The sequence below is a fragment of the Poecilia reticulata genome, linkage group LG3, assembly GCF_000633615.1.
Source record: "Poecilia reticulata strain Guanapo linkage group LG3, Guppy_female_1.0+MT, whole genome shotgun sequence".
NCBI classification, from domain to species: Eukaryota; Metazoa; Chordata; class Actinopteri; order Cyprinodontiformes; family Poeciliidae; genus Poecilia; species Poecilia reticulata.
Genome location: NC_024333.1, coordinates 5,581,819 through 5,605,295, shown reverse-complemented (window position 1 = coordinate 5,605,295; position 23,477 = coordinate 5,581,819). Strand labels below are relative to the sequence as shown.

General features: G+C 39.8%; 1 protein-coding gene across 3 annotated transcripts in view; it reads left to right on the top strand.

Annotated features, from left to right (window-relative positions):
* Positions 1–23,477, top strand: part of ntrk3b (neurotrophic tyrosine kinase, receptor, type 3b) — a 273,282-nt gene that overhangs the window by 158,569 nt on the left and 91,236 nt on the right. The gene's annotated exons all lie outside the window — the stretch shown is intronic.

Sequence of the window (23,477 nt, the reverse complement as noted above, 5' to 3'; positions counted from 1 at the left end):
CACACACACACACACACACACACACACACACACACACACACCCGCGCGCGCACACACACACACACGACTTGAGCAGCTGATTGAAGGCGCTGAGACTTGGCGTTTTCGTAAATGAGATCTGCTTGCTAATGATGCGCCCGCTGCACCCTAACTTTGTCATTTCTCTTTTATTCAAGTACCTTTATTCAGCTCATGTAACTGGATTTTGCACAGCAGAGGAGTTTATTTACATCCACCCACGGCTGTGAGTCGCTGTGTGTATGCGTGCGTGTGCATGTGTGTGTGTGTGTGATTTAGTTCAGCATCTAGTCTACGCAGCTTCAGAGAATCAATATGAATCTGGCTGTAAAACTCAGACTGTCAGGAATCGGTGTTACTGCGCGGCTTTACTTATTTATTTATTTTGTTATACTTGCTATCTAAATCGAAGGTGATGTACTGCTTCACATCTGCAGCAGCCCTCCTAGCATGTGGGAATTCTCAGAGCAACGGCCAGCAGCACTTTGCAACGGGGCAGCATCAGTCCTCTGAACACAGCAATGTCTCATGGATAGTCCAGACTTTATCTGGGAACCTCTGAGTACTATAGGATTTTTTTCTTTAAATGGCAGTGTAAGCCTTTTTCTTAAACCACAACCAGCACTTCTTTATAAGGTATGTTAAAGGGGCAGTGTTATGTATTTTCTAGGTACATGGTGCCATTTTATAGCACAACAAAATAACTGTTATCTTTAGTTGTTACAAAAATGCTTTAAGTTGTTGTTGTCGTGCATTTAACTCTGTTTGGCATCTCGGGCGTCCTGTTGCCCCATGTGAGCATGTAGCATCATAGCTTAGCCAGTATTTAAATGCCCTTATCTGTCATTTCAGGTTAGGTCAATCTGTCTTAGGTCAGTTATGTCTTTGAGTTTAGTATTTTGCGTTGACCTCTTGTCTAATTGTTATGTTAATCATTGCTCACACTTTGGGGTAAATAAAACCCCACTTTTTTAAATTCAACACCTGTGTTCTCCGTTTTGTACCGTTTGGTCCCTGACTGTCTCTAACCTTTTTACTGTAATGCGGAAGCTCAGAAACTTGAGGTGGATCTTAGTCCTTGAAGGCGGAGCTAGGTCCCACCAGGCGTTTTGCCCTGCTGAATGGTTGTCATGGGAGATTAAAGGCTTTCTCAAACATGTATGAAAGGATGAAGGCAACTACCTAGGTATCTTTTTGATGAGGGAATGACATTATAACATGATGGATATCTAAGAAAAAACAAAAAGAAAGCATTGAGCTTTGATACCCTTTTATCAAAGGGTATCTGAGCATCCTCAGCCATCATTTTTGGCTTCCTGATGAATCTGTTTCTCTAAGGTAGTTGGGACTTTGCTGCCTTGTTCAAGGTAATGAATAGTTTTCATGATGCAGGGAGAAGCAGCACCTTGAAGCGTGAGTCATCTAAGCCATCTAAGAACAAGCCACTTTTTTTTTTCTTTTTGCATGAATATTGAATATTTGTGCATTCTCTCTTTAGTGTAAAAGTAAAAAAAAAAAGAGATGAAAATCAAATACCTCTATACAGCATTGCTTCCATATTGTTCACCTTTAAAGTGCAATGTTTTGGTTTACAGGTTGCAAATCGATAGTAATAGCTCCGCAGGTCATAGTGTTCCTTCCCGTTGCCGTTTGGACGCCGGACCGGGGCTTTTGGCTTTAATAGAGATGCTGCAGTCTTCTGCTGCCACCGAGAAAAGATTGAGGGGAGCAAACGACCTAAAAAGTCTCTTTCAGGACCCCACACCGCTCGGAACAAAGGCCTGATTTGTCCACTGTGTGTGTTTTCTCCTTCCACTCTTGTTCTGGAGAATCAGCTGGGAGGCCTGAAAAAGTCATTACCTTTGGATGGAGCCATAATGGATTTTCGCTCCACTAAATCACCGTGGCTATTTTGGTTGTTGGAGTTTGATCACCGACCGTTTCTGGCCCTCCAATAAAAAAAAGAAAAAAAGTGTTTCTCTCTCTCTCTCTCTCTTTTTTTTTGTCTTACCCTCCCTTCTTTTTTATGTGGCTGTATATAAAGGTGTGTGAGTGGATGTGAGGGGAATCGGGTTTATTTTCTGGTCCCCCACTGCTGCCCTGCATTTCCACCTGCTTTGCTTTTTGCAGATCCCTTGTGGTTTTATGAATGATACTTTAAGCTAAATGAGTGCATCTACTCAGACTGCAGATAAGCCGCTCTGCTAATCGATATTGTGTCGCCTCGCCTCCTGGCTAAAACGCCTCACAGTCAAAGCATCAGACTCATCTTTCAAATGATGATTCACACCAGTGGGCTTTGAAGTGCCTTTTTCCACAGATTTTTGTCAGCAGGGAATCAATAATGCTTCTTTAGAAGAAGACATGTCAGTAATAAGCATTGTTCTCCCCATCATTTTTTTTTTTTCCTTAATAGTCTCTTGGAAAATTACCTCACCCCTGTTGCTGGAAATGTGGCTAATATTTGTCGCACTGTATCCCGAGGCTCTGTCTTTTCATCCCTTATTTGGTGAAACGATAGAGGCCGGACTTTGAGCAAAATGCAGATCATCAAAATTTCGTGGCAGATTTGATGTTGACATTCAGATTTGTGTGGTTTGTCTTCGATCTGCAAAAAGCCACAGTATCCATTAAAGCTGTTATTTCTATTTTCTTTTCTATTTTTTTTTTTTTACACATTTATACAGATTTTTACAAAAACAAATCTGTGACATTATTTAGTTGGTTTTATTTATGAGCGAAGTGGAATTGTTTTTCCAATTTTGCTGATGGCACCTGTTATGTTTTAATAGGATCAGCAGTCGGCTGCTGTAGCTTTAAGCAAATTCATTTCAGATGCATTGTTTCTCCTCTTTAAGCGCAAAAGAAATGGAACGACCTTGACAATTTAATGTTTATGTAACATCAAAAACAAAAGTAACTTCTCAAAAAGATTTAAATTTTTGCATGCCTCACAATTTTGGAGCTTACTGTATCAAATCTTATTTTTGCTTTTCTTATTCTGATTTGAAAATAAATAATGAAAGTTAAAGTTTAAGTTTCATAGAATAAAACTTCTTTATTGTCATGTATTGCATTAACTTAATTCATTACACTTATACAGAACTATGGTAATTATTGAAAACAAGAAGCTCATTATCCCAAAGTTTGCATTTTACATGTTCTTTACAGTCGCTAAGGATAAACGCACTTCACATGTTTAGCATTACTAAGTTTATGTTTCCTAAAGGAATTGAACTCATGATTTCAGTGTGATGTTTACAAAAGGTCACATGTAACAGATTCAGATGGACTTATTATGGGCTAGTAGTCACTAATTACCACAAATACCAGGATCTATCGCACAAACATCCTTTTATTTGCTGAAGTGTCGCTCCCTGTTGTGGCAGACTGAGTTTGTATTTCTAGAAACTTCCTATACTTAAACACCATAGCGCTACTGAATAACAAATAACTTTTTCTCACAGTCACACCTTCTGTGCTAAAGACTGTGTAGTGTTTGTTACGCTGCGTTCGTTAAACATTACTAGTTTTTCACTGACCAATCACTAGTCGGAGCATTTTTCTGGGCTTCTCTGCTAAAAGTTCCTTATTGACTGTAACAGCATGAAGCTTTGGAAACTAACTGCAGTAAAAAAAAAAAGTTTGTTTTGTTTTAAATATGGGATCTTAAAATTGAGGTTGGACATCTCGTCACACTGATCATACATCATACAGAAAACTTGGCGGGATTTTTTTTTTTTTTTTTTTAGAAATGTACTGTTTTAAAGACACTTATCCCAGATCCTGACCAAACATATGCAACCTTTTGAATTTGAGTAAAGTTACAAAAGAGTTTCTAAAAACAATAAATAAATAAATAAATAAATTATCGCCAAGTTTTCTGGCATTTATCAAATAAAATACAGTTTGGTGATTCTAACTGAGCGAAATCGAGAAACGTTTGCTCTGATTTAGCAACAGACAACAATAAAAAAATCTTTTTTTTTTTGCCCAATTTAAATATCTGGCATCAACAGTGCTTATCTTCTATTCCATTCGAATTCAGAAATACTTTATTGATCCCAACGGGAAATTAAATAACAATACGAAGGTACTTTTTTGAAATAGAAAAGAAGAAGCTTAAATGATAGGGATTTTTATCATCGTGCTACTTCTGAATTATGCATATGAAGACAACCCTGAGCTAATTCTGCCGGCCCCAGTGGGCTTTGAGCGGTCCCCTGCACATCGAGCTGCGCTCTGCTTCTCCTGCATGCGGCTCATCTCCATGAGCTGCTGAGTGTTTACATGAGCAGCAGATGATGCAGCTGCTATTTTTGGCTGCTTTTTAACATCGCATTTTGACTGGAAATACAGTGTACACTGAGCACACAAACAAACAGGCACGTCAGGAGGAAGTGACAGATGATGGGAACGGGGAGGAAAGAATGATGGTTCCTAAACCGGAAAACTGTCTCCGTTTGGTTCGTTTACCTAATAAATCACGTCGTGAAAAGACCTGATATACTTTTGTTTTTTTCTTCCGTGCTAAAAGTTTTGTTTTTTTGTCCATTCTATCAACAAATATTTTTAAACTCTAGCTCATTATTTAGACTGTTTACTAGAAAATATTTTTTGTTTATAAGCTGGTTAGGCCCAATTATGAATGGTTGGCAGTGACATCATCAATATGCATATTGATGCTAGTTTTTCAATAAAGGCCTAATATAGCCACATTTGATCAGACATTTTGTGGTATTTATTGATGATGATACATGTACTGATATGAAAAAATTCATCAGACTTTAACAGAGGAAGTGGACTGATGATTCTGGACAATCACCAATATTTGAAAAGCCTGATATGCTGGTTTTGATTTTTTTGTTGTTGTTTTTATAAATCAATCAGTTCCTCTCTTGCAGCAGAGGAAAGGGAGACTGCGGCTTATTTTCAGAACTTCGCCACCTTAGATAAGATCGGTGCATAAGATCACTTTCACATGGAAGCATCATGTACCCAGAATTGACGAAATCTGTTCCAATCGATCGGTGCAACCACCTCAACACGTCTCATGCCCTTTTAGACCAACCATAGTGTTGGTGTTTGGGGCTTGCCGACATCAGGGTTGTTTTCATTAAAAGTCATAATTCTTATAGTCATAAATCTTTACCCTGATAACTAGAATATATCACAACAGACAAAAAAAAAAAAAAAAGATTGGAATCGGCAGGTCAGGCTTTTTAAAAATCAGTAATTGACGATTGCAGTCAGTGCTCCACTAGTGTGAACTGGCCCATCAACTCATTCGTGTTTGTTTTTTATTGTTAAAAGCAAACTCCTGCCTCTGGCTCTTTTTCTGTGGCCCTTCTTAGGTCATCAGCATTCGCTTTTAAATATGGAAAGGTAAATGCTGCTGATAAGAATGAGGGAAAAACTTCCCTTAATGTACAAAAATATATGCAGTCGCTGGAGGCGGATGTCTGTTTTGAAGAACACTTGATGCAAACCAATTCAGAAAACGATTTCTCCAAAGCCCGCCTGACTCGGCATCTCATGAGTCACCGTGTTTATAGCCCGAGTTGACAAACAGAAAGTCATTTGACTTCTCAGAAATGCTGCTTCCTGTAACCGTTGGTTACCAAAACAGGATTTTCGGCCTCTAATAAGTCCTTCTGTTTGTTGCTCGGCTTTTGTTTCCGGTTTCTGTTTCTGCTTTTCCTGCACCGCCTCCCCCGCCTCGGTCAAGGTCAGATAAAGTAGAGTTTGAACACCTTGGCAGCGCGCCACACAGGAGGCAACGTGCGTACACGCTCTTCCCATTTAATCAGATTTAGCAGCAGCCATTTAGTTATTATTGCGACCGAAAGCAGACAGGCGACCTCCTCAAACTGCATGTTGTCGAAGGCACGGTAAAAAAAAAAAAAAGAAATGAAAAAATCGTTTTTTTCTGGACATTTGAATAATCATTTCTAAAGATTTTGATGCTCTGTTCCGATGTTGCATTGCAGACATGCAGACAGACAGGTGGGTAAATCTCAGACATGCCCTGTAGCTCTGTGCTGCACACACATCGTATCCACACACAACCTCTACCCTGCAGCAGTCTGCCAGCCTCTGTGATCTAGATGTGAGTGTCAGGCCGACTTACCCTCTTCTCCGCTACATTACCTTAACCAGGCTTGGGGATAATCAGCCAACACACACACACACACATTTACAGGTCTACAGCCACACATGCGCACGCCTCAGCATTTCCCCGCATCACTGCCTGGCTCGGCCTCCAGTGGCCGGGGCGAGCTCCGCCGCTAAGCCGTGAGACGTGTCCGTCCGCAGAGAGGCCCCTCTCCTGCCATATGTCTGAGCAAATGTCAAACAAGCTGCCGGGGGAAAAAAAAGAAGCAACTTTTGGCCAAAAACTCCACAAAATACCTAAACTAAAAGAGTGAGAGAAGAACTCTACGTTTCATCAAACTTCAGCTTTTCAGCTATCATGGCTGAAGAAGAAAAGAAATAAACCGTGAAACTCTTTCAAACGCATTGAAACTGAATTTGTGATCTGCTTGTTTTTAATTAGGATTGTTCGCTCCTTATTCATGCGCTTTTATTCAACAGTAATTGGAGTTTGTAAAGTTTTCGCTTTTATTTTTGACAGAGGCGTGGGTTAGTGTTTTTTTTATTAATTTTTTTCCATAAGTGTTTCTTATCCTCAGCAGGGATTTTTCACAGCAGAATCATGTCGGGGTTTTTTTTTTTTTTTTCTCATATGAGCGACAGACTTTTATATAATCTACAAGAAGAAATTTCCTTTGGATTCTCTAAAACTTTAAGTGGAGGTATAGACCACTGATGATGGATTTCCAAAATGTTTTTGCGAGTCGACTGTGACAGTAATTGTTGCTTGAAGAGTCTGAAAAATACTCTTTTGACATTTCAAATGTTACTGAGATCAGCTGGAACTTATGGGGTTTTATTTTTAATATAATGTTTTCATGGGTTTATAGAATTACATCCTTCCACAGGTGAAACGGTGCTGTCCTATTTACTGTACGTAACCTAATTCATATTGCAATATGTAATATTACAAGAATAAATATTAAGACTATTTGTCATAATATTGTGACTTTAATACTAGACTTTATCTCATTTCAAATTAGTTTTCATAATTTTACAGCTTTTTACTGTTTTTTATCTTTATCCTCATCATATGACTTCATTCTAATATTTCGACTTAATTTATTTTCAACTTTATTCCTGTAATATTATTTCTTTTCATATAATTGACATTATTCTCGTATTCAACTTTTCTTGTAATTTTATGACTTTCTCAATATTATGACTTCATTCTAATATTATGACTTAATTCACTTTGACTTTTTTCTCATAATCTTAACAATTTATTTTCTTATTACATGTTTATTCTAATTATTTCAACTTTATTCACGTCATTTTCTGACTATTCTGTTAATTCTTTAAATTTTTTTTGTCCTAGTACATGCCTAATCGTCATGCTATTGAGATGTTAGTTTTGAAACATACTGAGTGTTTGGTTTTGCTCCAAGGTTCTAACTTAATTTCACAGTTTCAACCAAAACCACCTCGGTTATTTAACGATTCCCTTCTTTGCTTTAAATCTCTGCTGAGTTCTCTGAAACCCAGACTGCTCACCGCATCGTCTTTAAAACAAACGGGGGGGGGGGGAGTAGAGGGCGAACTCTTTCGCCGCCGCCGTCGATGCGGCTCCTCCGACTTGTGCCGTTGCTCCACTGACAGTGTTTACCCTTTTGCTCAGTTGCTGCAGCGCTGTCATCCTAATTGGCTGTAATTCATTCTCCTGAACGCGTGCGACAGATGGGCGCTGCCAGACAGCGGCAACGGGGCCACCGGGAGGCGCCGCCCGCTCTGCCTTCCTCCGCCGTCGCTCTCCACACACACAAAAAATGGAAGCTTTTAGAAAGCAAACTTTATCTCTCCGTCGTCTCTGTCATCACTCGGTGTTGTTTCTTTTTTTGTTTTTTGTGTTTTGTTTTTTTCAAACCACTTCCATCTCTGATGCATCCGGCCACAGACCGTCAGGGCTTTTAGTTGAACCCTAAGAGGATTCGGATGCAGCCCGCAACCTTTCATGGTTTCTTTTTTTTTTTCCCTCCGTCTATTTGGAGATTGTGTCGGAAACAAAATAGCAAGGAAAAAAATAGAGAAAATGGGGGACTGTTTACTAATTTATTGCATTCAAAGTTTCATGAGAGGCATCCCAAGGAGTTTGGCAGCTGCGCCATCTGTCCCTAAATGGGTGTAGAGTGCTGATGTGACCTGGAGTTGCTGCTGTGGATATTGTTTTCCCAGTACATGCTTTCTGTCTTTTCTTTGCATTTTATTTTATTTCAGGCATTCAGAGCTAGACTTCTAATAGCTCGGTGTTTTGTGTTCTTGCTGTGGAGACGTGCACAGGTCCGTTGCTCCCGCAGAAAGGCCAAGGCTGCAGAGTGCACTTGTTGAGAGCACTTTAACCGAGTATTTGGAAGCTTCTCTCCTTTTAAATCTCACCTATCGGTAGTTCAGAAAACAACCCGAGTCCTTCGGAGTTTACCAGTAGCTTAATACAGCGTTTTTCTAAATGTCAGAATAAGGCCAAAATGCCAGTGGAGGCGTTGAGAGGTGGGGTTTGTGAATCGCTTCACTTTTGCGGCGATATCCTCAAGGAGGACGACTTGGAAAAGAGCAGATTTGTGTCTTTTGAACTGCCATGAGATGCTTTTTGAATAATCTGCTGTGCTTTACGTGCATCACAGTGTATTTATTTGCAGACATATGTTGTTATGGGAGTGGTGTTACATAAAGTCAACTTTTATGATCTTTATGTCAAGTTACAATGTTGTTCCCTCATCAAAAACATACATACATAGCGTTGCTTTAATTCCACCTCACAGTGCACGCTTTTCCCACGCTACTTCTTCAGACTAGCCAGCAGCAATTAGCAAACACCTGGTGGAAGTGCGCATCTGCTGAGCTCATCATAAAAACTACTTGTCAGTGCGATGGCGTTAAAAACATTGTTAAAGGGTTAATAGAGGAGCCATGTTGTGATGATTTCCTGAAGGTGGAGTTTCAGAAAGAGACAGAGGCTCAATTTCAAGGCGTTAAATGAACAGTAGCACTGATTAATTCCCGGCCCCGGTCTTTCTGCATGGAGTTAGCATTTTCTCCCTGTGCATGGTGGGTTCTCTCTGGGTACTCCGGCTTCCTCCCACAGTCCAAAAAAACAACTGCCAGTTTTATTGATCTCTCTCAATTCTCCTTAGGTGTGAGTGTGTGTGTGTGTGCGTGTGTGTGTGTGTGTGTGTGTGTGTGTGTGTGTGCATGGTTGTTTGTCCTGTCTGTCTCTGTGCTGCCCTGCGACCTGTCCAGGGTGACCCCGCCTCTCGTCCATCTCTCGACAGCTGGAGATGGACACCAGCTCCCCTGGTGACCCCACAAGGGATAAATGTGTACAATAACAGATGAGATGGATAAATTACAAAGTTACATTTCTTTTAAGTTATATTTGATATGTAGCATTTTTATAACAACTAAAGGTGACAAAGTTACTTGTATTATAAAATGTCACCAAGTGGCTAGAAAATGCCTAATCTGGCCCCTTTAGGTAAAGCTGAGCTTTAGGAATCCTAAACTTTGTCCCAGTTGGCTAAAAATACTTTACATTTCAGAAGTAGAAAGGCAAGTGCACACTGATGGAGTCGGCCTGTAATGCTACCTTTAGTACTCAAATGAGACTCTCAATGACTACACCATTTGAAAATTTGCACTGCTTGACATAACTTTGTACCATTTAGGACAAATAATTCTCAGTTTGAATTTCTCTCTCATTTTTCTGCCTGTACGATTAAAGAGCATCTTATCTGACATTTTCTGTCGGCTGTTGTCTTTGTTTCCAAGAGACTCTTAACATAAGCTTCCTCCTGCAAGCGATCATAGTTATTCCTGCCGTAAACTTTAATTCAACCTCCCATCCATAAAGCCCATCCCTGTTCCTGGAGGACTCCGCTAATGATTGCTGCGCTCATTCTGCCTGCAGTTTTACATGATGCCTCGAAATGGACTCGTTCTATAGCGTTGATGCGCTCTCTCCTAAGTTAATGAACATTAAGGGACCACCTCTCACCAGGCGACCCTGATGTACATGCCGAGTCAGCTCAGGCAGCTTTTTCCACGTGTTGTAATTCGTCTCTTACTGTTCCCCCGTTGTCTTCACTGCCTCAGCATAAAAGGAGTTATAAATGCTGCCTGCTTTATTATGATCAAACAAGCCAGTGAAAGTGAAGGTGTGGGTAAAAAAAAAAAAGAAAAGGAAAAAGCGTATTTTTTCTTTCTTTCTTTGGGGGAAGCATTTTGGTACGAGTCCAGCCGGCTTTTCAACATGTGGAGGTTTGCTTTTCCTCCCGTTCCCCAAGAGAGAACTCAGAGGTGGGAAGGTAATTTTCAAGGATGAAATTCTTGCTTAATTCTTTTAATCACAAATCCTAAAAAAAAAGGAGAAGCAAGCTGTGAGGGGATTTCAGCTCCCATACGAACCGCAGCTTAATTTAGTGTGATTTTTTTTTTTTTTTTTGCCATCAGCCCAGGAAACAGCTCGCTGTTATGTAACTGCCAAATGTGGGACGGCGCACGCTGACTCCCACGCCGGACCGGATCGGATTCGTTTTGTATTGACAAATATGAAAAAGCAATTCTCACAGCGGATCGAATTCGTCTGCTGCACCAAAGACGATGTGCAGAAATCACATCCGTGCATCCGGCTTTTCTATTTTTTTTGTACACATTTTTTTTTTGCGCTATATTTGTAATGATGAACGTATTTACTGAAAAAATATTCAACCGTAATCACTTGATTAGGTATTCTTTTTATATACTAAGCAGCTATTTATTGCTCTGAAGGAGCTACAGTGTTATAAATGCTTCAAACACACATGTTGTTTTCTAAATGTAAGAGGTGCTACACTATTTAAGCATCTCAGTTTTCTCTAATGTTAAATATAGAGTAACAAAAAACATATTTCAGCCAAATAAACCTCTGTACCTCTGTAAGCCCTTTTAAAATGGTCACGATCAATACTTTATCCCCATTTATTATGAGGGTTCTTTTTATATTCCTTTTGTGTTTTCTGCCTTCTTACACATTTTCCATCCTTGAAATTTACAGGATTTTTATGTAGCAAGCAGTGATGTCAGTAATGAGTTAAGTAATGATTAGGGTCTATTTTGACCCATTTGTTTCAGTAACAAGTAATTTAATGCCTCACTATTTCCAGTCCAGTAATCAGATCAAACAATATTTTTTTGACTCAACAATTTACAAAATCTGTTTGTAAATTCTCATATTTTTTCATATTTTCCCTGAATAAAGGTGTAATAATACATTCAGACAATATTGTATATTCACAACAAGATGACATAAGACTTGACATAAGACATGATCTCTTGTTTTTAGAAAACCTCAAAGCTTCAGGTTGTTTTGAAACGACATTTCCATCTTTTCCATAAATATTACTTTAACTACCTCAGCTCGACATTCCCACACAGCCTTCTAGTGCTGTGATAATTTATATATGTATTTTTTCAGTCTCATTACACTTTACATTCAACCTTCTTCGTTTCAGATGTCGAAGTGCCTTGTACTTCTGCGAGAAACAAAATGACTTCTGTCATTTTCACAATAATGCCAACTTTTCCACTTTACTAATGCTACTCAGTAAGAAATGTTCTTTTTGAAACTTAAAGCAGAGCCATCTAGCACTTTAGCACCAGGGGAGATGGTTTGAAGTACCACTAGACTCAGAGCTACTCAGGCCTTTCATAAACCATACAGGCACATTATATTCTACTGCAAAATGAGTCTGAACTGATTTCTGACAGGGAAAAAAAGGAAGATTTTCAATTACAGTCATGTTTTTCATCTACTATACATGGAGCCTTACAGAATACATATTATTAAAGGCATGGGCAAAACAGGGAACATTTATGGAGATTATTTTTCCTTGGGTTGACACCACGAACACTACAGTAAAATCATACTTTAACAAACATCACAAAAAAAACATCAAATACCTGAAGACACAAACAAAATCAAAACACAAAATTCACATCAACCACTTCAAGAAATGTAACATTTTACAAACATTACAAAAGGACATACCTTCACAACCAATCCAAAAATAAAGTCAAAACAATTACAGTCTAAACAAGTACAAATCTACCCAGTCTGTCAATGCAATACTATTTCATTATCGATTATAGATTTTATTTTTTTAGGTTCTTTGCAAAATTGACATGATCAGCAATTAATGTAATTACAGAAGACAACATGTTCCAGGAGGAAACTGCTTTATCCACAGATATTTGTTTGAGTATTAGTAGTGATGTAAAAGTAACAATGAAAGTTTGACTAGTTTTTAGCACCTTTATTGATTAAAAAGGCAATATAGGCATTTTAGTCTTCATTCGAGAAATATACATGATCAAAAAAAACATGTAAAACTCTGGAAAGTGCAAAATTATTATTTTATAATGAAACACGTAAATCAAATAATCGGCACACTGCATCCACCGCTGTGCAGTTTAGCCTCAGTATGAATAAAAGTCTTGTGTGACCGCCTCAGAGGTCTGGGTTATAACAGGAGTATATTCCAAGGACTTGGGACTCTAACACTGTTCAGTCCATTATTCAAAAATGGGAAGAGTATGCCAACCTATGAAAACATAATTGAAATGGTCCCGTTTACTGACGGACTGGATAAAGGAGACCATCGTCTTAGACGATGTCACGACGTACTCGGCAGCTCTGATCCAGGCAGGAGAATATGTTGATGGGACATTTTAACGGTACAAATTTGCTGCTTTTGTAAGAGAGGCAGGAAGAAAACCATTGTGGGAAGAAGTTCCATTTGGCGCTAGACTTCTAGAGACACAGCAGACTTAGAAGAGGGTCAGATGAGACTCAGGTTAAACATCAGGTCTACATGTTGTTGAGAATAAATCATTCTGTTTTCCTTCTGTCTCTTAGCTAGTTGCAAAGCTAAACCTAAAGGAAATGACATGTTAGGAAATGCAAATGAATTTCCATCCTTTAACTTCCTTTAGAGTTAAAGGATATGACACACTAGAAAACGCCCTCTTTAGGCCGTAGCTTAGACAGAGGCTAACAAAGGAAGTTACCAAGTGCTGCTTGTTGCCATTTTGTCCTGTTAGCTCCTAAAGGTAGCATGAGAAATGGACCAGATGTATTTTGGTATTAATATATGGAATTCATGAATTCAACTCACTGACTCTTCTCCAAATTCATACATCAAGAACTTATCATGAAGAACGGATAATTCTCCACAATGTGAAACGGTCAGCATGGTGGTGTCTGGAATTCAATACTTTTGTGTTGCTCTATGGCATAAAAGTCCAGTAACACACAATGTTGTAGGGTTGTGAATACTTCAGCAGGGCACCGTAGAACTGGGTTTGGATCAAAAAGTGACTAATTGTGTAACTATGCAATTCCGACCCAGTGTAAATTAAGAAGTTAACCGTGCAAAATGCTTTTACTTCTATGTGCGTTTTGTTTTCAATTGAGTGCCTCTATTAAGAATTAAACAAAGAGTTGATTCTTGCAGAATCATAAGTTATTTACAAAGCGTTTTAATCCTTCAGCTCGTCTCCAACACTGTTGGAAGCAGCAAAGAGATCCTCTAAAAGGGTTGGGAGTTTCTTATGGGAAAATAACAATGACAGCAGCGATGCTCTCCAGAATATGGAGGTTTTGTGGATGTATTATTATCATTGTGGCTGATCCTACTAGAGATGCACTCATCTAAAACGTTCATCAGAGAGCAGGGGATAAACATAATGTCTGTGTTACGATTTGGGGCACTGCAATCAAAACGATCAACTGAACAGTCGCTGCACGTTTTAGAGCCCCACATAGTTATGTTCATTATTTCTGAACTGAAATCTCTGAAAAATCATCTACAAAACGTCAGAGACGCTTCAATCAGGCTTTTCCTGGCTACTTTAACCAGAGTGATTTCCAGTTTTCTTCAAGGACTGATTTCACAAATCCTTTTTTTTTTCTTATTTCAAGCACTGCCATGAAGAAAATATGAAAAAGTGAAATGAGCTCCTTGGAGTGCTGTTTTTAAAGGCAACAGAAAATGAAGTAATGACGGGATCATCTCTGTGACTCAGAAAAGAAGAAATTACAGTACGCACTTATGTCTTTGCGGCTTAAACATGGTGGGCTTTCCAAAATTTCATTGAATTTAGAAAGAGATTAAAAAAGATATAGTTTTCATTACTTTCTGTACTGATCAGAGGAAATTAAAGAATGATTGTCATCTTTTGATTGGTGCATCTCTACTAAATTTAACAAAAGTTCCCTCAGTGGTCGTGTTTACCACATTTAAAATAAATCGGACCTTAACACACATGGCGGGCATCAAAATCACCTTTCTTGAATTCACACGATGAGGCCAGAAGAAGCAATGCTGTAGCTTTACTAGTGAGTTTCTGCACAATAATAAATCAAATGGAAGGAAAATGTATATACAACAAATGTGACTGTGAGCAAAGTACAGTAAAATAAACAGTTTTTGTTTAAACTAAAACTTTTAACTAAATTACGTTGGAAATTCTTTGGCTTTTTTGGGGGACATACACACAGTTCGGTGTCAAAAATCTAATGTTTTCACTTTATTTCTTTATCAGCACAGAAAGACTTCAAAAAAAGACTTTGAGGTGATTAGTGTTTGAGCTTTGAACCAGGAGTGGCTCCAATGAGAACTGAGCTACTTTAATGACTAATATCCTAATAACAACAGGAAGATAAGAAACTGTTGACTAATTTTCCTTTTGATTAACATTATGTTCTGTTTTCTGTCTTAATTTTGACAAAATTGTTAAAATAATTGGAGTTTTAAGCTGCTTAATATATATTTTTGATGTGTTAAGGTACTCACAATGTCTGGATGGAGTAAGACCACATTTTGCCTCTGCTGCTGATTCTATTAAAACATTTGAACATTTAAATAAAGAAAACGACTCAATGAAGCTTTCAAAACGTGTTAAAAAAATCTTTATTTTTTTTACCTACATGACAAGATGACAACAAAACAGCTTCTTTTTCGTGATTTGAAGAGCTAGATTGTAAAAATAACCATTTGCTTTTAAAAATTAGAGCAGCTTCCTGTCCCCATATTATTAGCTAACCTGCTTTGTGTGATTTCCAGTCTGAGTTGTGGACATTTAGAACGGAATCAAATATGTAGATATGAACACTAATAAAAAGTCTAAATTGTATTAAAAGGATGCAACTTCATACTGCAGCTTTGTGAACACACTGACACTATTTATGGAAATCTTTTGTTGTTATGTTAACATTAAATTGCAAAGTTTATTAGAAAAATACATTTTTCATTTCAAAAGTTGCAGTCTTGGACAATAATCCCATACGTACAGATACTTTTCAACAGCAGCCTGCTCTGGTGTTTGGGTTCACCACTGTGTCATCTGCATATTGTACTGCATCACACGTTGGCCAGGTTTTTTGAAAGGAATAAAAAAATAAAACCTGAGATTTGATCACTTCCAAAACAACGTGCTACTGTATAAATGGAAAGAACATTTGCTGATGTTGCTGAAACCTGTGCTGTTTTTGCTTCTTCTTCTTTCTTCCAGAGAAAAAAATATTTTGTGTGTGTGTTATCGCCATCGATGCAAAGCCAGCATCCTCATCATCGCAGCGCAACTCCTCCAGACTCTCAGCCTTAGGTCATCCCAGTTCCCCTTCCAATATATATAAATATAAATATAGCACTGCCCTTGCATGAGCCATTCCTGCCATCTCCTCATATTTCACCAAGCCCCATGTTTCCATCAGCTTCCCATCAGCTTGCATTAGCACACCTCTGAGACTGGCTGAACTCTCTTCTGTTTTTATTTTTATTTTTTTTATTTAATGGCCAGAGAACATGCCTACCTGTTTTGCAAGGGTTGGTTAAAGTTGCAGCTCCGGAGAGTAATTGTTGTGTAATCACAACGGGGGGGAATTACTTATTTATAGAGGTGCGTACGGCGCACACATGCGAGCACCGCCGCCGTCTCTCCGCTTTCCTCAGCCTTCAATTACGTCTCTCTCCGCAGCCCGCCGCCCACCCTTCGTTTCCTCTCTAATGGAGTTAGTGAGCACCAAGGCTGGAACAATTAAAACGAAATTCATTTGAATGAATTAAAGAGCGGGGCGCTGCGGCAGCTGACACTTCTGAGGCAAGACGAATTATCCTGCATGGCTGCTTTACCAGCATTTTACAGTGGCCTTGTCCCACCTCATTAACCTGTGTATTAACCCGAGGAATAGCATTGTTAGTACACAGCGAAGCAAAATAGATGGAGGGGATATATGTATAAATGAGGAGGAGAACAATTACATCTATTTGTACTCCCCCCCACCTCTCTCTCTCTCTTTCTCTCTCTCTCTCTCGCTCTTCTTCTGGTGGTTGGGTTCATGAAGCCGGTAACAGTTGCTCAGTGTTGAGTTGACTTTGTCGTTTCCTGCGTGCGTTCGTCGACGTTCCTCAAGGCAAAAAGGAAGATGCGCGGGTTCTGCAGCCGGCTCCATGACAGACTTCAGAGGCCGTTAAGGAAATGCCAAGGCCATCTGTGCCAGCTCTAAGAGGGTGTGAAATGAAGACGGAGAGTGTGTCACCCCGCGATGAGAGGTCATTACCGGCTCCTCAAAGGCAGCACATCATGTCAGTTTTACAGGTCACAGTCTCGTGGGCCGCCGCATTTCTTATCCGCATTGTCCCTGCGACATTTTAACACTTGGTAATGAGTCCTGAAGTGCCTGGAATGGAAATGAGTCCTGAGTCGGTGCCACAAGACCTGGAAGCGGTGGCTAAACGGTGGCTGGAGATGATGGGGTGCTGCCAGATGGCAGGGCGATGTCGCAGCTTGTAACCAGAGCAACCGATGACTGTTGTGCTGTATTTCTCTGCAGACTGTCACCTCATAGGTTTAAAGGTGCGGTAAAGGCTTAAATCTTTTGTAATGTTGACCTCTATAGCTGCGTTTCCATTATAAATGTGCGCAAAAGTTTGTCAAATGATGAAAAAACACAATTCTGCAAATGCGGCACTTCCATTAAATAAGAAACACAATTAAAATCACACGTGAATAAGCTTGTGCATGCGATGAGTCATCAAAAGCAATATAACTCACTGCCATCCTCTAACTTCCTGTGTGCTTCTTCGTGGTTTGTGCCAGCAGCAAATTCCAGTTGTTTTCACTTATTCAATTCCAAAAAAACGATTTTCGATACAGCTGAAAACCCACCTCATCCGAGCACCGAAAGGTTTTATCGAGTTTTGTTTTAAAATTGGTCTTTTCATGAAGCAAATTCATTTTTGAAATGTCAAATTCCCCAATTGTATGAGGCGTCCAGGAGGCATCCTTACCAGATGCCCGAGCCACCTCAACTGGCTCCTCTCGACGTGGAGGAGCAGCGGCTCTACTCTGAGTCCCTCCCGGATGACCGAGCTTCTCACCCTATCTCTAAGGGAGAGCCCAGCCACCCTGCGGAGGAAACCCATTTCAGCCGCTTGTACCCGTGATCTCGTTCTTTCGGTCATGACCCAAAGCTCATGACCATAGATGAGGGTGGGAACGTAGATCGACCGGTAAATCGAGAGCTTCGCTTTTTGGCTCAGCTCTCTCTTCACCACGACGGACCGGTACAGCGCCTGCTTCACAGTAGACGCTGCCCCTGTTATCCAACTCGTGTGACTCAAAAAGTGTTTCCATTGCAGTTTGGCAAAATAAACCAATTTTACTACGACCAAAGCAAAACACCTCATCGTAGTGGCAAACGTTTTTATTGGAGAAACGAGAGCTTTTTTCAAAATGTGCATGTTTCCATTTGATGAATTTAGTTTCAGAATGTCAAATATCAATGTTTGATTTTGCGCACTTAACATTGTGCTGATAAATTTCCCTAGAAAGAAAAAAATAAAAATAAATCCCATACATTCAGAGTCGCAGACGCTTTGCAACATTCCTGGTCATCCCAGTTAGTTCTCAGTCTATACGGGATTCCTATAGAGCCACAGCTCTTTGGACATGTATTCAAGCGTAAAGCCAGTAGAAATATTACAACTAAATCCCCATCAAATGTGGCACATTGCTCTGTTGGAGCTGTGCACCACAGGGATTGTGTGATGCAGTAGCTTTTTTACAATGTGGTGAATTTGAGCTCGTATTTCTGTGTCAGGTCACGTCCTGTTGCTCCGACAAGTACACAGGAATGCTGGCTGTTTCAAATCGGCTTCAAATGCATTCGAGATGCACTCAGTGGTAAAATCTCCTCCGTTGTTGCTCTAACTAATACTACATGTTGAAAATATAATTACTGATTTTTCATGCAAGAAAGAAAATTGCATTAATTTAGGAATGGCATTAAACTTACTGATTGGTTGAGATGAGATAAAATAACTGGAAAAGTGATTTTGTGCAAATAGAAGTTCACATACTGATATAATTTAATCACCAAGCATCGAAATTGGCCACTGAAAAAACCCGTAAAAGAAAAATGTTTTCCTACTTGATATAAAGTTAAAGTGTTGAACCACTTTGTTCCAGTTTATTTCTCCTGGGGAAAACATGGCCCAGGCAAATTCCCTCTGAGAATGTTTTTCTACTGTATGACTATAACATGCCAGAACCATCAGATGAACAAAGTCGTAAGACGTCAGACTAAAATAAAACTTTCCACATTAGTTTTTCTCCCTTTTGGCTGAAACATCATTCATGAGACACGTTTTGTTGCCACCTGCATTCTGTGATATAAATCTGAGGAAATCCTGACATTCCTTGGTGGATTTTCTGGTACCTTTTGGGCCGTCTTCTTCTCCAGCTTAATTTTTTGTTTTCAAGCACCTTTGGATTTTTCCATGAACTTTCAAACGTGTCTGATCAGTACAGAAACTATTGTTTGACCCTGATGTTTCTCTTCCACACCAAAGGTTTGCTCCTGGCAGACCTCAGGTAGCGGTAAACTTGTACAGTCTCTTTGCGATCACAGAGGCAGGAGGTTTTGTGTCAGCAGTAGGAGGAGCCTGCTTTAGTTCCCGTGGTGACGCCTCTGGGTTTTCTTTCGGCATCTATTCATCTCATCTCAGTGTGAACTGACATGAAAGGCCAGACCTTGGCAGTAATTGCTTTTTTTTTTTCATTCCATTTTACTGAACGTCTGAAAAGCCATTTCTTCTGGTTTTGAATGTTTGTTTATATCACTTGAATGTTTTGTTTTTGCTAAAACTGATATTAAATATCTGTATGCCCAAGTATGTTAGGAATGCACAGGTTCTCTGCTTTTCTTCCCCCCTTTTTTGACATGACTACCTTCTTTTTCTTAGGGTTTTTTTAAAAAAAATATAAATCTGACTTGAAAGTTTGTTTTTACCCAAAATGTTATAATTGGTAGATTTTCTGCTTTGTGCGTTCATCCGTCTGTTTTCAGCTCGTTAAACCCGACAGCACTCACACTCAAGGCAAAAAGTATAAAAAGATACGTTTATTGAACAGGTCTTCTTTTTGAAATTGGATTCAGTTAAAACACAGTGGCAAAGAAAAATCATAAGAAGAAGAAATTCCATCTTCCTCCTAGTTTTTTTTTTTTTCACCGCTTTTGAAAATCCAATAGAAGCTGTAATATTTCCTTGCAATGGTGATATTGTTCTTCAGCTGCCTGGCAAAGTGACTTTTATTCCTGTGTTTGAGCTTCATGGCAGCTAACTGGCAAGAAGATAAACTCCGCGTAGCCCAAGGGAGAGCGGTGATGATGAGCTAAACAAACAGGCTAACAGCGCTCCAGCATAACGGAGTCTGCTGAACGCAGCAGGTTCTACGCACATGGAGAGGAGAGCCAGAGGAGAAGAAGCATGGCAGAAAATAGAGGAGCTAACATGGAGAGAGAAAGAGAGAGAGAGAGGATGAATGCTTTCAGGGAGCCCTGATAGGCTGCCTCAGCTGGGTTTTAGCTAATGGCTGAGCCGGCTGCTCTGCTGACTCTCCTTTGTGGCTGCGGGGTTGAACGTTTCCCCTGCAGGAGGCGGCTGATGGGGCTCTGAAATAAATCTCCCTGCTCCTGACAGATGTATGGTCAGCTTCAGGTTCAAACAACCAAGATACTTATGAATAATACATGAATATGGATTTCAGCAGATCTGTGGCTGACATCAATCCACCGGGTACGGCCTCATTCCCATGCAAAGTATGTGGAGGAAAACATCCATCCATCCATCCACCCTGATGCTGTAGTTATAACATGTTCACTGAATGATACATGTATGCGGATGTAAAACTGTTGTCTTACATTTATACACGCGCTTATGTAGCTGTACGTTAATCTGTTTTCCACTTGACCCATTGCCATCTTCAGGGATTGTGGTCTGATTCCACTGCAAATATATATCCTGGTTTATGAGATACTTCCTGCATTTCGTCTACAAATGTGCGCAAGTCGTTGTCGATATTCCACTAATGTCAAAAAAACACAATTTCGCAGTTGCAATCATCATTAAAATCACACGTGAATAAGTCTGTTCACACATTAATTATTTAAAAATGCGCTGTGCCGTCATTCACCTATCGCTTCCTGTCGTCCTCTTCATCTTTTACGCCAGTAGTAACATCTGGTTGTTGATCACTTGAATTGTGTGATGAGGAAAAAAGCGTTTACATTGCAGTCTTGTGAGGAAAATGTGAGTTTTTTGAAATTGGCACGTTTCCACTGAGCAAATTTCTATTCAACATTCTCATTTGAACATTATATGGTTAATGGAAAACGCAGCTATTGTCTGGTTTGAGTTTACTCCTGTAGGACCCTGTATACAACAGAACATCCTGTTCACCCCCGATTCGGCTGAGGGGGGAACAGGATATTGGCATCATGGAAAGTGCAACACACAACTCTGCTGCATCTATGAGATGCTATATGATCATTACTGACCAAACACTGTTCCTAACCAATTGTTGGACCTACATGAACAATTGACAGACCTGATCCAACACGTAACACGGCCGGTGAGTGTCTCTAAATCAGCAGTTCTGCTCCATATAAAAATGGCAAATAATAAAGTCGAGAATACATAGTCATTTTGCATCTGCGTGTTTGCTTTGTGATTGCTACCTTTGCTCTGGTAGCAGTAAAACCCAGCTGAAGCCCATTTCCACTGAGAGAAGGCCAGCAATATGTTTTGGACCCCTCACCGCAGCAAAGATAAGATCCACGCTTCTGCAAGCGGAATCTGATTCTGCCTCTGTGCCTGAGGGTAAAATCCAATTTCCTGCGTGGTCTGACAAGAAAAGGCAAAGAGAAGAAAAACAAGAAATCCAAACATTTTTTCTTTTAAATTAACAATTAATGCTTTGGAAAGGGCTGACAATTTATCTCTAGCTTATTCTCATGAGACCAAAATATATCACCTAATAGACCTTTCTGTTTTTTTTGAGTGGGGGGAGGAATAGTTGTCTGGCACATCTTTAATCTGAGCCTTTGTCTTTCTCTGGCCTTCTTCCACCAGGCCATGTTTGCCTTCGCGCAACATGACATTTGGAGCGCAAATTGTCTGGCCTTTCAGAAGGCCGGACTGTCTAGCTCGCGCTGACATGACAGAGAAAACAGTCTCTCAGATAACTGCGCCATCCTCAATTATTAGCCGTCTCCTCGCTGAATGTTCCCCGCGCCGGGCACGTCTGGCATCAGCTGGTGATAAGCTAGCACGGCTCGTGGTGCGTCCGCGTCTCCACGCTCGAATCAGAGCCTGTCACCGTGACGCCGTGGGTGGGAAGGAACACTTGCTCATAGGTCAGCATGAGACTATCGTACACAAACATCAGGGCACGCAGCACTCGGGTCATTTAACAAGCCCTGGCAGGCCTGCTAAACCTTCGTTCTCTTGCATGCTGAAGCTGCTACAGATGCTTTCCATGAACAGTATGAGTTCTGAATTTTTGCACTGTGGGTAGGCCAGGTATGTTGTTTTTAGATTAAGGCTAGAAGCTAGCACTGTGTCCTGGCTAATGGCTTAAAGTATCCAGGAAATGAACTTTCCATAATAAGGCTTCATTCAGCCTTATTATAACAAGTGAGGGACTATATTGAGTCTTTGTGAAACCCCATGCTGTTTGTTTACATTATCATTAAGATTGGCACAAATTAACAGTTGAACGTAAAGCTATAAGCCAGCTTTACATCTTAAAACATCACTCATGTTATATAATAACTAATATTAGTAATGACTAATGTCTATTGCTTAAACATTTTAATCAGATTAACCAGACTCTAGTGCTAAACGTAAGTAATTTAGTTACTCCGTCATCAAAAACAGACCTGGAGTGCTGCTTTATTCTTCCATCCATATCTGAGAAATCCTTGAATCCTAATGAGTTAACGTAGGCACCCCCAGTAATGAAACGTATCAATCTGAGCTGCCGTGCTGATTAGTTGCTCAGTCAATATATTTGTGTGGTTGCGGCTCATACATGTACCACTGCACGCTGTTATGGGAAAATCTTAATGCTCCATTCAGTCTCCCAAACAGTCCTTCCTTTATTCTACCAATAATTCTCACTTCTGCTGTTTTTATTGAAGGAAGCTGTTATATTGTAATGTTTTTACAGCCGGGTTGTCTCAGCCTTGTTTTACCGTCTTCCATCGACGACCTGCGGAACGTTTTCGGTAAATGTGTTATATTTGCTTTCTATCCAAGCTATTGCTCCCAAACATACAGAAAACAATCAAAAGGTGTTGATGTACGGCCTTTAATAACCTGCTACTCAACATGGATACTCTTGTTTGCAAGCTGAGCTACTTTAGATCACTTTAATTTAATCCCAAGATGAAAGTTCAAGTATTTTTATTTACATCAGTTAATCCTTCAATATGGAAAAATAAATTGAGTGATATTGCTGTAATAACGTCCAATCCAGACAAAACGGAGTGAATTATTCAACCTTTATCCCAGTACTCTATTCTTAAAATGCACTAAGAATACTTTCATATTTCATGATATGATATTGGAAAACAATCTGACTTTCTGCTTATGAATGAGAAGTTGTGGACGCTGGCATTCTCTAAAATCACTTCCCAACTTCTTGATCTCTATCTTAGAAGCATTATGTGTCCCCGCCGACTGCTAAACCCAGCAACCACATGGAAAAATAAATATTTCAAAACTTTTTGCGTCATTTTTCTTGGCAGACGGGGAGCTCGCTCTGTGTATATCTGTATACGTTTCCAGCAACAAGCATCCGTCTTTTCATAAATACCGTCTTGTCGTGCCGAGTTGGATGGAAACAGGTTTTCGACGCACGGCTCTCGTTCCGCCGTTCTGCTCTAACAGAGTTGTGGGATATCGTTCGGGGAATTCAGACACAATCAG